We start from the raw sequence: 15,950 nt of genomic DNA, 5'->3' as shown, positions 1-15,950 counted from the left end.
TACCAAAACAGCTAAGGTAATGTAAATTTGATGAGAGTAAAAAGGTTTGGGTTTTGGTTTTGTTTTCTTAATTGCATGTACAATTTATTTTATTTGTCTATTCCTACATTTTGATAAACTGAATTTGATTTGGTAAATTTACCCTTACTTAAAATGTTTAGACTAAAAGTGCATGGGAAAAACATCAGTAAAGAAACCCAACCAGCTGGGAAGTTGTTTAGGATGAAGTTTGGTAAACACTTTTTGCTTAGTTTACTTAGTTTATACTACAGTTTACATACCATAAAGGAATGTCAGAAATACATTACAAACAGTACTGAAGTTCTTTTAAAAAATTAAAACACCTCAATTTATTTTGGTTTTAATTTTATAGGCTGAATTACCATTTTGGAGGGGGGGTTGCCTTCGAAATTTTTGTTTTATGTACTCTTATGCTTACGTAAACCAATGTGAGAATTTTTTTTTATTTTTCAATGTAGTAGAAGTCAGGTTACCTAAGGATGCATATAAATCTGATTCCACTGATTCTTAAGAGAGCAGAAAATTTGGGCCCAACCTTTTCATATGTTTTCTTGCATGTAGCAAACACACTAAAAGAAAAGTATCAGTGAATTCTGGAAAAGAGGCTACAGACCTATAGGATGAGAAGTTATATAAAGAAATCTGAAAGAGTAAAAAGGAGGAAAATGGAAGAGAGTTCTAAAAAAGGGACAGTGGTTTAGCATTTGGTTCCATTAACCTTGATGAGACTAAATAATTCTCTAAGTGTTAAGGGAACTAAATTATATTCAACTCAACATTAAAAATTGGGCTAAATAGAGTAAATTTGGGGGGGTTGATAGTATTCCCTAAAATTAAAAAAATATATATTTATTCCTACAAAAACAATAAGTATGTATTTGAGCAACGGGAGAATTAGTAAAGGAGGAAACTTTTTCTTGAGTATTTTAAATTACTTCTAAAAATGATAAAACTTCATTTGGGTTTCAAAGGTTTTGACATAATAAGCATTTTCTATTTAAAATTTAATTAATTACCTCAAGAGTTAAGTTTAAAATTGCTCCAGATTTGGTGAAATTCTACAAATAGAATACTGAGTACAACTCTAATTATTGCAATCACCTCTACGTTTCTACTGTGAGGCATCCCTGCTCATGTTAGGGGAACTAGAACTAGAAGGTCTTAAGGTCCTTTCCAACCTAGCTCTTCTTTGATTTTATGATTCTATGTATTTAGCACAGATTATTTATGTACCAGAGCATTATGGACCCAAAGTGTGAAAGAGTTCTGTGCAGTACAGTTTCCTTTGCCACTGTAGCTCACCAGGGAAGACCAAGCACTGATGCAAGCTGCAGCTTTTAGTAGAGTTTTATTTTTTACTCTATAAAATTATTTATATTTTTCTTACTATATATGCTATGAAAAGGGTGTGCAATGTTCATACAGGCTATTTCTAAAGCTCCAACATTGTTGGAGCTAGGCAAGGATTTTATTTAATGAAATCTTCCAAGTATCTAGGTAAGATAACGCAATTAAATCCCAATAAATTCTGAAACTTCAAAATGTGTTTGTTGCAGTCACGTTTCAGTTTTACCTTGCTTCCCATTTATTCTTGTCACTCTGACATGAAACAAACCTACTGCTGAAAAACACTGCAGTGGATAACTGACTCAGTAGCTGCTGTAGTGAAAGGAGAATTTCTCTGCTGTTTTTGGTTTGCATCCAAATAACCTTTACTGTTATGCTTTACTGCTTTGTGTTCATTCCACAAAGGTGCCATAAGGAGAAAAACTTCCAATAGCAATGCCAAACCTCCACTCTAGTCCAACTTTTCATATAATTTTTTTGCAGGCAGTTGCCTGTGTCCCTTGAACTACGTGAAGAGAATGTGGGATACTTTCATTAAGTATGTCCTGGTAAGAAATGAAAGAAAGGATAAAAAAACATACGTGGATGAGAGCAGAAGTACACAAGACAATTTGATTAATTCATAATGACATATAGCTATGCAGAACAGAAGCTTTTATTAATGTAAATGTTCACTTTTGCTTTTAATGTTTCTGCCTTTTCTAATATAATTAAAGATATTCTTTTGAAGTTATGCTTTTTGAGCTATTTGTTTATAAATCAATAATCTCTGAAAATAATATCTCTAGTTTCTACATAAGGTTCTTTTGAATTAGAATTGTTTTTTGTAATAGGAAGAATGAGGAAAAGTCAAAAAGCTTTCTTTAAATTGAAGACACCTGTGTTTTATGGAAAGAAATTGTTAACCGAAAGAAACACAGTGGCAATTTAAATAAATTATTAAATACTTGATTATTTATTTTAACTCATAGTTTTGTCTGAACATGTTGTTAAGTCAAGAACATTCATTTAAAAAATGCATTTTTCCTCCTGTCTAGTGTGTCTCAGTTTAAATTACCTAAGCTCACTCTATTCGATAAATTTATATCTAAAAGTGAAAATAAATATGCAGAATTTCATAAATCTAGGTGATTGATTATTTGTTCCCAAGCTACTGTGTTAAAAAAGAACTATTTTGGGATAGTAAATTTAATATAATTTTTCAAGAAGTGAAGCATTTATTGGTATTTGTACCTGCTACCAGAACATACATCTTTTTCTTATATTTATTTGCAATTTCTACTCAAACAGGATTATTTACTCTCACAAAATCATGAGATTATCTTTAAAACTCATGAGACACAGCCATAGGCTGAAGAAATAACTATTTCTTTTGTTTCTGCTTTGGGATTTGTACCTAATCTTTTCCTTCTTAACATGTTCAGGTTAATTCAGATCACTCTATAAAACTTTCCCCATCTATGTTATAAACATTCATGTCTTTGGTTTAGTTTTTAAAAAGAATAAAATAAAACGGATTCATTTTTCATCTAATGTCATGATTCCTGGAGATGTGATTGAAAAATCATTTATGGAACTAACTGTGCGTCTATTGAAGCAGTTCTCACCACCCAATAATTCCATGCCTGTTAACACCTGAGTTTTTACTCAGTTTTGATGTTCTCTAGATTGAAAACTAAGTTTCCTACACTTTTCAGTCTTTTTTTCCCTGTTCAAGGCCAGGTTGGACAGAGCCTTGGGTGACATGGTTTAGTGGGAGGTGTCTCTGCTCATGTCAGTGGGGTTGGACTTAGATGATCTTAAGGTCCTTTCCAACCCTAACTCTTCTGTGATTCTATGATTCTATCACCTGAGATTCCGGGTTATCTCTGTACATTGCAGGAGTTGGTTTTGAGTTCCTGTTAGCATTGTTTTTTTCTCAGTATTTTTTCATGGTAGACTGAGTTCAAACACATTTAGCACATAAAAACACCTAGTTTTAACATTAAATAATAATCAGAGTAGCGTTATTTTTAATGACTTTTTCACCAGAGTCCAATATGTAAAATTATACAAAGCACAAAGAAAGTGATATTTTCTAAAAAACAAAAAACCCCCCCAAAAAAAAGAAACAAAACCTTACACTTTATTTTGCACAGATTTGTCCTGGAAACTTTTTTTTCTCCTGGAACTTTCTTTTTTTTTCTCCTTCCAAGCTTTGTGAAGATGGCTCCAAAGATCATACCGTTGTCACATATGTTATCTCTGTGGAACGAAGGATGCCTTATGTTAGTTTATAGACAATTGCTTGATGTTCTGGGGCATCCAATATAAGAAGGACATGAGCGTGTTAAAGCAAAGTGAGAGCAGGGCCACGAAAATGTTCAAAGGGCTGAAGCACCTCTCTTATGAAGACAGGCTGAGACAGTTGGGCTTGCTTAGCCTGGAGAAGGCTTGGAGAAGGCTCAGAGAGGACCTTAGAGCAGCTTTCCCATACGTAAAGGGGGCCTATGAGAAATCTCAACGGACTTTTTACAAGGACATTTAGGGATAAGACATGGGAGAATAACTTTAAACTGAAAGAGAGGAGATTAGGTAAGATATTAGGAAGAAGTCTATTACTATGAGAGTGGCAAGGCACCAGAACAGGTTGGCCACTGAAGCTGTGGATGCCCCATCCTTGGAAGCCTTCAAAGCCAGGTTGGATGTTGCTTTGAGCAACCTGGTTTAATGGAAGGTGGCCCTACCTGTGGAAGGGGGTTTGGAACTAGATGATCTTTAAATTTCCTTCCAACCTAACCCATTCTATGACTCTAGGACACAAATATTCAGTACAGGCAATGGGCAACAGTTTTCCTAAAATTTACAGCTGACTTCCTTGCATCAGTAACTTCCTTATAAACTACCTGTAAAAATATATTGTTTTATTGATATGTGAAATTAAAATCCTTTATACTTCTAAATTTCAAGAGAAAACAGATTCAGTGTATGAAACAAACTGTTTATTTTCAGAAATTTTGACTGTCCATGTTTTCCAGGTATTTTGCTTAGGCACCCACAAGGTTGTATGAGGTTCCTCAGTACTCAGAAAAAGAATTAAGATCAAGCAGATTTGACAGCATGGACTCATCACTTCCAATAAATTGCAGCAATGGTTGTATATTGCCCTGTATCTGAATGGTGTGCATCATATTTTCTTCCTTGTAATTATCACATGGCATGTCACTGCTTTTCTGAAATTTGCACAAAAAAAAAACAAAACAAACCCCACCCAAACTCTAATGGTCAGGTGGTATCTGCTGCAAAAGGAAACAGAAAATGTAAAATTCAAAGAGATAAAGAAGGAACATAGCTTGGCAAAATGTGGTAGTTTCATTTCCAAGAGTTCCTTGTAACACTGAACTGGGTGTGGTGGTATGTTCCAATAGTTCTTGACAATTCTAGTGAAAGTTTGTTTATTTGGCCAAAATATACCAGCAACTCATCACAACTTGCTTCATACTGTAGCCTAATGAGTTTGCTAGCCCTGATTTTTTTCAACTTTGAGTTCAGAAGTAGAGAGAGTAGCTCACAGCAGCCAATTCCATTATGTTTGTGTCAAAGCATCTTTGACATGATTTAAGTACAAAACTATAAATCAGTATTACTGTACTAAGAAAATGAGTCACTCTAAAGATTTCTGAAGCATAGAAAATGTTTTGAGGATGGTCCAGAGGGCCTTTACTAATGTCGCAAAGTGAATAGGCTGCTCTTAATTCCAATTTGATGTTGGGAAGGCCATAGTGATTATAAGCGTTTACCTCATAAAACATCCTAAAGGAAAAAATGCCACTTTGAAGGTGTTTGAATATTTGGATGATGGGATTTGGGAAACTGTTCAAATACTATATACAACCTTTTATCAGAAGACAACTGAATATATTGGTTCCTCAAAGTCAACATTACTGTTGAAGCTAGGTTATATTAGAGACTCACAGCGGAATTTATCTCATTTATCTGCTTCTAAAAGTCAGGCTTCACATATTGAGTCATACACACAGAGCTCTTAATCACAAGAATTTTCAAAGATCAAAAGATAAATCAGTGGAATGAATTACTACCATGAGTTACTTATTTAGTAAATAATCTTGATGATAAATATTTGGACAGTTATAGTTGTGTCAGACTAATGTAGTTTCTGAAGATCTGCAGGATTAGTGATACTCTTTAAAACAAAACAATTTCCAGTTATATAGGGAAACTTGTGATCATATGTTCCTATTTCTCTTTCCAGTACGTGAAAAAATCATTTAGCCTTTCTATATCTTCTTTCCTAACTTCTAGAATAAGTATAGTGACACTTCCCCTTTTCCCAAGAGTTGAAAATATGCAATACTGTGGTCATGGGATATTTATAAAATTCATAAAAGTAATATAAAACTTAAAAAAATCTGTATTAATATTTTTCCCGTTATCTTTCAAATTACATATTAAAAGTACTTCAGTGTTTAACTCAGAATCAGAGCTGGAAAATGGCTTTTTTTTTTTTAAATAATAAAGGTTTGTCTGTGGTCAGTGTCAGCCTTTTCTAATGTTCTGTTTTTACAATGTTTTCATATAATTTTTGAATTTCTGATCTCTGATGATTTCCAGCAAAGTAGAGATTTTTGGTTGAAGAAAAATTGAGATATATTCATCAGAAAAAGACTGCAGTTTGCCTTGAAGTCTTTTCTCAGGTTTGTCTTTTAGTCTGCATTTGAAATTCAAATTACTGTCAAAATGACTTCATGTTCTTACCTAGCAAAATCTTTTGTTTTAACAAAGTGCTTCATCTGCTTTACTGTATGTCACTAAGGCTATTGTTTAACAAGATACAATATAGCCATATTTTGGCAAATGTATGAGCATTAGGTTGTGGCAGTTTATTTCCTTCTTTTTCATTATTTTATTATTGAAAATCTGTCATGATATATAATTTTGGCATATATCTTTGCATGGAAAAGTTCATGCTAGCTAGTTTGTATAGGTCAGTCTTGGATAAAAACTGTACTGAATGATTCACAGAAAAGAATGAGAGGGAGCAGACAAATGTCCTTGATCGCAAAGAACCTTGGAGTGTTAGTTAGAGAGATTGTCAGAGCACAAAAGAGTCCCTTGTGATGCACCTTCGCTGTGTTTAGGGCTGAAAATCTCCACAAACCATTTGCATAGCTAAAGTGATGAACAAAGAGCTGAAGGAAGGAGCAGGACAGGCCATGTGTATCTTAACAGTATAAACGTTCAGGTATCCTATAATGTTCCTCAAAATGCTAGTAGATGCTCTTTGAGACCGATAACATGTTGCCTATCAAAATAGCTTTTCTGTCCTCAAAATATAAATGTATTTCCCCTGACCTGCGTGTTCTTCGATTTTTAGCTGCTTTGTGCATTCTATGGAGGCACATGGCATTACTCCCTAAATACAGTGAACAAGGGAACCAAACACCTTCTGATCACCCTAATCTACATTTAATGATCTCCACCGACAATTTTACCCAAGTTATTCTCTGAAATATCAGTGACTATGGTGGTAGGACAAGGGGTAATGGCTTCAAACTTAAGTAGGGGAAGTTTAGATTAAATATAAGGAAGAAGTTCTTTACTGTGAGGGTGGTGAGGCACTGGAACAGGTTGCCCAGAGAAGTGGTAATGCTCCATCCCTGACTGTGATCAAGGCCAGGTTGGACAGAGCCTTGGGTGGCATGATTTAGTGCGAGGTGTCCCTGCTCATGTCAGGGGGGCTGGAACTAGATGATCTTAAGCTTCCTTCCAACCCTAACTATTCTATGATTCTATGATATGGGGCTAGACAGGCTTCTAGTTTGTTTAAGTATGGCACTAGTTATGTTCTTTTGTCTCATTGACTCCATGGTATAGCATTCAAAACAACTAATTGAAAAAACCTTTTAAACTACTCATTCAAGTTAAACTTCAAAAAAGTATTACTCTTTCATATTAATCTATAATGACGTCAGTTTGCTTACTTCTTCAAAGCCTATGTTTGCTTTTATTTTTTGATATTTTCCTCTTTTCAAAGGCTCTCTTCTTTTAATGGATATATGATATGAAGTTCTGTCAAGGTATCAAACACAATAAGTGTAAGCAGAAAAATGTGTTTGAGCATTAGTTCTCTCTGGTCTATGTTGCTTATAAGGAAAGACAGCTCATATATTGCTTGTTTTAATATCCAAGAGAGCTGAATAGCAAAGAAGGAAACTTTTCTTTTACAGAAACCCTTTATTTTTACTCATCTAAAAGTTAATATTCTATACTCTCAGTTAATAGATGATCAAAGATGTAACCTAGCATAAAGATTAAAGAGAGTTCTGCTGTGACCATCCTCATATATTCTGCACAGCAAGGTATTAATGCAAGCAAAGATAAGTCCAAAACGTCAATATTGATTTTAAAAATGAAACCATCTTTTCATCTAAAATAGGTGAATATGACAAAATGTCACCATACACTTGAGAAACAACAATGAAAAGATAGCAGCAGGAAATTAATTAGTTTACAGAAAAAGTGAGAATTTATTATATTACGTTCTGATTTAGGAAGCCATTCCTAGTCAGCAAAGCACTTTAGTCTATGTTTAACTAGAAACGTATTCATAAGTTCCATGAACTTTGATCGGCTATAACACATTCTTAAAGTTTAATAATAAAGCAGTGATTAATGCTTAATATTGATCTTGCCAAACTCAATAGTTTTTGCCACGAACTTCAAAGGAAAAAGAATTACCCTGCTTGATTCTTGTTTATAATTTCCCTCATAAAGCTAGTGTGCTTCTACTGTTCATGCTTAGTCTTAGTCTGCGTTTCTTTTATTATCTAAATAGGAAAATAAAATATTATGACTATGTTTGGGGTTTTTTTGTTTCCTTCTAGATAGTATATTTTTAAATAAAAAGGCTGACAAGCATGTCATCTTGAATGTGGAATGTAGAATTGCCTTGCTAGAAGATCCATGGTTTTAAATGAAAGCCTACAAGTTTTTCAGGTCAAAAAATAATTTCCTCCTTTAGGTGCTTTATAAAGAATTCTACCATTTTACTCATAAAAATGGGGGAAGGGGGATAATTGAGACTCCCAAATACCTACTTTTGATGCAAGTATCAAGGACAGACAGTTGAATATGTAAATTTTAAAGTAATTACACCATGGAAATAATTATTGTAGAGAAATACTACTGTATGGAAAGCAGAGAAGTCAAGATTGAAATACAAAGGGGATGGTGCTATGAAGAAGTTAACATGAGGCAGTTAGACTGTGGGTGGATTTACAAGTAGCACAGACTCTGCATGCATTCTTATGTCACAGTGAGCCAGTGAATTCCTTACAGTAAATGCAACATGCTCCTATCATTATTGAAGACACTGAGCATATGGACAGACAGATATTCTGAAGTAGGCAGAGCACTGGAAATACTTACAATTCTTAATTTTATTTTCAATTACTTGCTCAGAAAACCACCTTCTAAGTACTGTATGTCAAAGATTTAAACTCAGAAGAATTCAGGTATTCCGGTTATATTCAACTGACTAATAAAAGTGTTCTAGAACAAATAGATCTCTAATAAATTTTTAATTTTATTTTTCTTGTTTATGCATAATGCATTTATGTATGTGTATATATGTATTATGTAATTTTTAATGATTTATGTTGTATTATAATATTATGAAGCATGAGATTAAGCAAGCAGGAAAATAAAAAGTGTAGAGCAGCCTCTATTCGTGAATGTGTGTGTAATGGGCATTTCAGTACCAATATGCAATAGTGACGTGATATGCTAATCAGATGGGCAAAGCTAATATCAGTTGAGTACACCAAAGAGCACTGCCACAAACCAGACAACTATATCTTGGACCACCTTTGTTTTTAAAAGCTAGAGAGGCTCAGATTGGTAATAACATACTTCTAAAATTAATTGTCCTTTGTGCTTTGAAGTTCTATGATGAAGTAAGGCTTCAGAATAGTGTAAAAATTGCTGGAATTTTGCCAGTGAAAAGCTGTTGGAACGAGGTTCATGTATATGTCTGAATTTCTTTCTCCACAGGACAGAACATTTGCTAGAGATTGCCAAGGGAAAACAGTGTATGGAACATGCTTATGTTTTGTACACCAGGCTGCTTACAAACCTAAAACAGGACACCTGCTGATAGGAAAAGCAGTTTATCTTTCAGTCCAATAGATATCTCTACTGTTTTTGAATACAAAGGTGCCTGCTTCTGTTTTTCTGCAAGCCCTGATTCCTAATAAATTAGACTAATCTTTCATTTGATATTGTCCCAGTTACTTTAATGTAGTCTCCACTTTCTACATCAAGCTTTGTGATTTCTGCCTGTAATTTCTTTTCAATTTTTCATTTCCCTTCTTTTATTCACATTTACAGAAATCATAACATGAATCAAAGGGTTTAGGTAATCAGAGCAAAAAAATAAAGCATTTAGAAATATTTTATTGCCTTTGTTTTCTCTTTGGATAAAGGTTTTGAGCTGTAAAATGCCAGGTCTCATATGTATTTAATTATTCGTTTTGGAACTAAATGATCTTAAGGTCCTTTCCAACCCTAACTATTCTATGATTCTGTTTTGTTCAGAGACATGTGGATTAAAAAATTGAAATTTACATTAGACATTTTGGTAAAATTGTAATACCTCTGACTTCTACTGCATGTATATTGAGTGAGACTTCCTAGGCTGCTGTTCCCAGAGAAATTACATAGATCAGAGGCCCTGATATATAATATAATCTTACTATATTATAAAGTGCATTAAATCAGATGTCTGTTCCAGATTTAAATGGAGGTACTTAGGAAGGAGGAATTCCAACTGTTAGTGTTGACCTGGAGAAAGCCCAAATACAGTTAAATTAGCACTGAAATGGATTGAGACCATTCACATAATTGGTAACTGGCTCAGCTGCTGAGAAGGAAATCTTCATTTAAGCCATTACAGTCATTACCAAAATGATTGTCTGCATCATATCTTAAATTTACATGATTACACACTGAAAACTTTTTAATCCTCTTTTGTGTAAAGAGTAACAAAATGGACAGGTTCTGAATATACATACACATACATAGAATCATAGAATCATACAATAGTTTTGGTTGGAAAGGACCTTAAGATCATCCAGTTCCACCCCCCCGACATGGGCAGGGACACCTCCCACTAAACCATGACACCCAAGGCTCTGTCCAACCTGGCCCCAAACACTTCCAGGGATGGAGCATCACAACTTCCCTGGGCAACCCATTCCACCCTTAGAGTAAAGAACCCTGCCTCACCACCCTTAAAGAACTTCCTCCTTATACCCAATCTGAACTTCCCCTGTTTAAGTTTTAACCTGTTACCCCTTGTCCTATCACTACAGTCCCTAATGAAGAGTCCCTCCCCAGCATCCCTATAGGCCCCCTTCAGACACTGGAAGGCTGCTATGAGGTCTCCATGCAGCCTTCCCTTCTGCAGGCTGAACAGCCCCAACTTTCTCAGCCTGTCTTCATACGGAGGTCCTCCAGTCCCCTGATCATCCTCGTGGCCCTCCTCTGGACTTGTTCTAACAGTTCTATGTCCTTTTTATGCTGAGGACACCAGAACTGCGCACAATACTCCAGGTGAGGTCTCACGAGAGCAGAGTAGAGGGGCAGGATCACCTCCTTCAACCTGCTGGTCACGATCCTTTTGATGCAGCCCAGGATACGGTTGGCTTTCTGGGCTGCCAGTGCACGCTGCCGACTCATGTTAAGTTTCTCATTGACCAGCACCCCTGAGTCCTTCTCCACAGGTCTTCTCTGAATCTCGTCTCTGCCCATCCTGTATGTGTATATATCTATATTTATATACATATGCTGCCTGACTTTTCTCATGAAACTTATGTTCATTATTCCCTACTAATTTTAGCTCTGGACAATGAGATCATTTCTGCATAGAAAAATACATTCAGCATATCAGTAATGGAAGTCCTGAAACAATTCTTCCATCTAACATCCTAAGGTAGCATAACAATAACTTTTTCAGAAAAGTTAGATAGCTTCACCTGTCATATTCTGCTTATAGAAATCATCAAAACACTGGGAAATTTCTCTTATAAAAGAAGTTACATCAGTGCTGTTTACACCAGCTATAGTTCTTAATCTTTTACCACAATTCTTCAATATAGTTTTCATGCTCTGGATAGAAGTTATACACTACAAAGCCTCTTCAGTTAATGAATCTGTGAGAAATATTGTATTATATCAACACAAACATTCTGAGGCTATTCCCTTTTGTCTGCCAAGCCACATGCCAAACCTTATATATGAGATTTACTACAGAAGTAGCAAAACTATCAAACAATAAGCAAAGAAAGGAAGAAAAGAAAGGAACTGTCTGCCATATTCTTTCAAAACCAGCATTGTCTTACATTCACTACCTCTTAATAGAATTCTGAAAGTTTTATCTCCATGAGAACAGCATATGACAGATTATTTTCATAGATTTTTAGTTAAGATGCTTCTCTCTAAGAAATAACCTGAAATTACCCTTCTTTCCAATTACTTATTATAAAACTTCCATTTTAACAAAATTGAATAAAAAGGTTTTGCCTGTCATTTTCATATAATGAAATCACAGATATTTGATAATTTTTTTCTGCCTTTCCATATTTCTAGGTTCTTGCAATACTTGCAGAGTTCTCCTGACATTTTGGACCTACTTCTCTGTTGGCTTGGGACTAATGCAAATTGGAAGCAAAACATGACCTCTCAAAATGATTCTGTTTCATAAACTACTATCTAAAAATGACTGAAAAAAACGAAAAGAATGAAGCTGAAATTCTCAGAGTTCAATGAAGACTGTCTGGATTCTCGTGTGAAGCATTTCCTTTTTTCTTCCCCTTCGTTTCATATTCCTTTGTCTTAAAAGAAACTTCTAAGTATAACTGTTTCCTTTTTGTCTGTATGAGAACAAAGTATCAGCCTGTTGCATCACAACAGAGGCACTATGAAGTTAAAAAAAAAAAAAATCCATAGTGTCAGAATAAAGAACTAATTAAATTCAAGCAGAATGAAAATATTAGTTGACCATCTGCCAATATCGATATCTCCAAATAATTAGAAATATGAACAAGTAGAAATAAAAAAATATGGCTAGATGGGATCTTGAGAATTTAAAATAAACATTCACCTTCTCAAAGAAGGACTAGTAATCCCTGGATGATTACTGTCGTGGTTTAAGCCCAGCCGGCAACGAGAACCACGCATCCGCGGGCTCACTCCACCCCCATTCCTCCCCCATCTCCTGGAGGGATGGGAAGGAGAATCTAGAGAATGCAACTCCCACGGGCTGAGATAACAACAGTCCAATAACTAAGGTATAACACAAAACCACTGCTGTCACCACCAATAATAATAATGATGAGAGAAATAACAAGGTGTCCTGGGTTCAGCGACCACGACACAAGGGAAGGGAATACAACTGCTCACCACCTGCTGGCCGATACCCAGGCTGACCGAGCGGTGATCTAGCCCTTCCGGGTAACTGCCCGCAGTTTATATACTGGGCATGACGTGCTGTGGTATGGAATATCTCTTTGGCGAGTTTGGATCAGGTGTCCTGTCTCTGCTTCCTCCCAGCTTCTCCTCCTCCCTGGCAGAGCATGAGACTCAGAAAGTCCTTGGTCAGACTAAGCATTACTTAGCAGCAACTAAAAACATTGGTGTTATCAGTACTGTTCGCAGGCTGAAAGTCAAAAACACAGCACTGCACCAGCTACTAAGAAGGAGAAAAAAGGCTGCTTCTGCTGAGCCCAGTTCAGTTACCAAGAATGTTTACCTAGTCAGTAATTGGCAATCCTAGTGATATGATTTCAATGACAACCATATTTAGATCAGCGCTTAGAAGTATTTTCCCTACATCATGCCTTAACCGCTTTACAAGAATGTAAATTTATAATTTCATGTTCTTATTCCCAATGAGACAATTTTTTTTTTTTCTTTGAAGACTTCTATCATATCTCCTCCTAATGTTCTTTTTTTGATGAATATACCTAAATAAACTATAATTTGTCACAAATTTCAGAGGTAACTTGGGGAATTTGCCTTTTTCAACCGTGACACAAAACCAAATAATTTCATCACTTAAATCCAAGCATAAGCATGAAAGAAAATTGATAAAGTTATACATTTGAAAAAGTCCCTGTGTTGTGTTTGAGCTCAAGCAAATGCATCAATGCTCATATTACATAATCTGGATGATACTAAATATGGAAAAAAAAGAGACTGAGTAATAATGACTTGCTGAATTGAAATTAACAATCAGTATTAAGAGCTTGACATATTTCACATTTTGCTGTCAGCACGCTGATGAAAATTATTGTATTTTTGTACGTATGCTAATTATTTATTTAATAATGCCTGCGCATCAACAAGTACTTACTTCTTTAACACTAAATGTAGTGTAGAAAAGCAGTGCAAGTAGGGACAAGAAGACAAGCAATACAATCACTCATAGAAGAATGGTTCAAGGGTTGTAGGAATATATATTCTATTTTCTATAAAATAGAGGTGCCTTGGATCCTCTCTCTCAATTCTTTTATTTATTTTATGTACTTTATGAAGGCTTTGGTCTGGTTCTGGACTGAGGTCTTCTTAGAGCAAATAACTTTGTTATGAGGCTGTTATTTCTCAGTCCTAGTCTTGCAGGATGTTTTCCTAACTGCTACACATCATATTAATTGAATTAAACTCAATTTGTACCTTTATGTTTAATAACCATACATGTGAGTACCACTTTCATGAGAGTTTCTGCATAAGTGTTCAACAAGTTTTTCTTTTCTTAGTATGAGAACAATGATTTGTGGTCAGCCAGTCAAATACCACCTCATTCAGTCCTGATGTTCTCCAGAAGACCCCTGAAATGAGTTATCAGAAATTGACATTGGTTTTCTACCTTTTTTTTTTTACAAAATAAAATGTTTAAAAACCACATACCACAAGTTCTTTTAAAAAGTTATTAAAGCAAAACATTAGAATAGCCAACTTCAAATGCCACAAAATATTCTTCCAATGCAGTGGCCAAATTATGAGCTGAATTTGAAAAGTTTGGGTTTAAAATACCTAACATCTTTATTTGTTACCTGAGTTCAGCTGTCATGTTGCCATTGCAATAAGATATTGTTAAATACTCAGCATGGATATGTTTTTATAAACTATTCACTATTAATACTCAATTATCAGATCCTGTAATACTATGAACCAATAATTTTGCAGATGTGTAAAAAGGAATTATTCTGTCACATATTAAATGTTGACAAATATTGTCTCTCTGAAAAGGTGATCACAAAAATTAATATTAATTGACATAATTTTGGCTAATGATCAAAAAGTCATATTAAAAGCTGGAAAATATAACTTTTAAGACTTAAATCCAGGGATACTAAAATGTATACTAAATGAAACACATAGTAAATTAAAATTACTACTGTAAAGTCTGCCTTGAGTTTCTAGGAGTTAAATCATATTCCTAGAAGCAAGAGATACTGACTCACTTGACTCTTGTTTATATTATCAGGGTATGCAACTGACTGCTAAATACTGTTTGAAAGTCCTCTACATGACTGTTGATGCTGATCATTTAGAGAGGAGTCTTCTGTGCTTTCACAACTCTCACTGAAGGTATTTCACTGAAGTATCCATGGAATGATAAAAACTATTCATGTTGTCACAGAATCATAGTAACATCATAGAATGGTTTGGGTTGGAAGATGCCTTCCACTAGACAAGGCTGCCCAAAGCCTCATCCAGCCTGCCCTTGCTAGACACCTAACAAATAAAGATATTTCCTTGTAAAAAGGAAGTTAAATTTAGCAATGAAAAAGAAGTTAGAATTCAGACTACTGTTTTGCATTATCAACATATTTCCAAGATTATCGAGAGAGCATAGAGTGGAGTTACACTGACATGTGACTCATGAGGTGGAAGTATGAGAGCCATTGAACACCATGAATTTTCATAATAGATCATCATTATGAAAACACCTGTGCCGAAGGCCATTCTGCTCATGCAGAAAATCTTTTCTATGGTTGACAGAATTTTTATTTTGCCCTGCAATAGTTAGAAAAAAGGACTGTAGTGTCTGCTAGACAGAGTATTTGTAGACTATGTAAAAGCCTTCTACACTGATAACACATTGCAGACTTTTCTAGCAAGAAAATGAAGCTGCAGGAAATCTTCCCTGTCTTTCAAGTCATTGAACTGAAAAAGAGCTGCTTCAGCAGCTATTTTTGAATGACTTTGCAGTTCTAATCTTCTGCCTGTCTCAGAGAGGAAACGACAAAGGTATCGAAAAAAAGAACTATTCATGATCTAGATGGGACAAAGTGCATCCTCAGAAAATTTGCAGATGATATAGAGCTGCTAAAGTGGATGATGCACAACATGGCTGCCATTGGAAGGACATCAATAGGCTGGAGAGAATGAGCCACCAGTAACCTTGTAAATTTGAAGCCTTGTACCAAGCTAGTGAAAATTCCATATGCCCATACAAGCTGGAGGACACCTGGCTGGAAAGCAGCTTTATAGAAAAAGACCTGCTGATTGTGGTGGAC

This window comes from Pezoporus flaviventris, unplaced genomic scaffold (genome assembly GCF_033815535.1).
Source record: "Pezoporus flaviventris isolate CSIRO_AGI_PZ_B2104156 unplaced genomic scaffold, CSIRO_AGI_Pfla_v1 ptg000002l, whole genome shotgun sequence".
Classification (NCBI taxonomy): domain Eukaryota; kingdom Metazoa; phylum Chordata; class Aves; order Psittaciformes; family Psittacidae; genus Pezoporus; species Pezoporus flaviventris.
Note: the sequence above shows the minus strand (reverse complement) of the source record.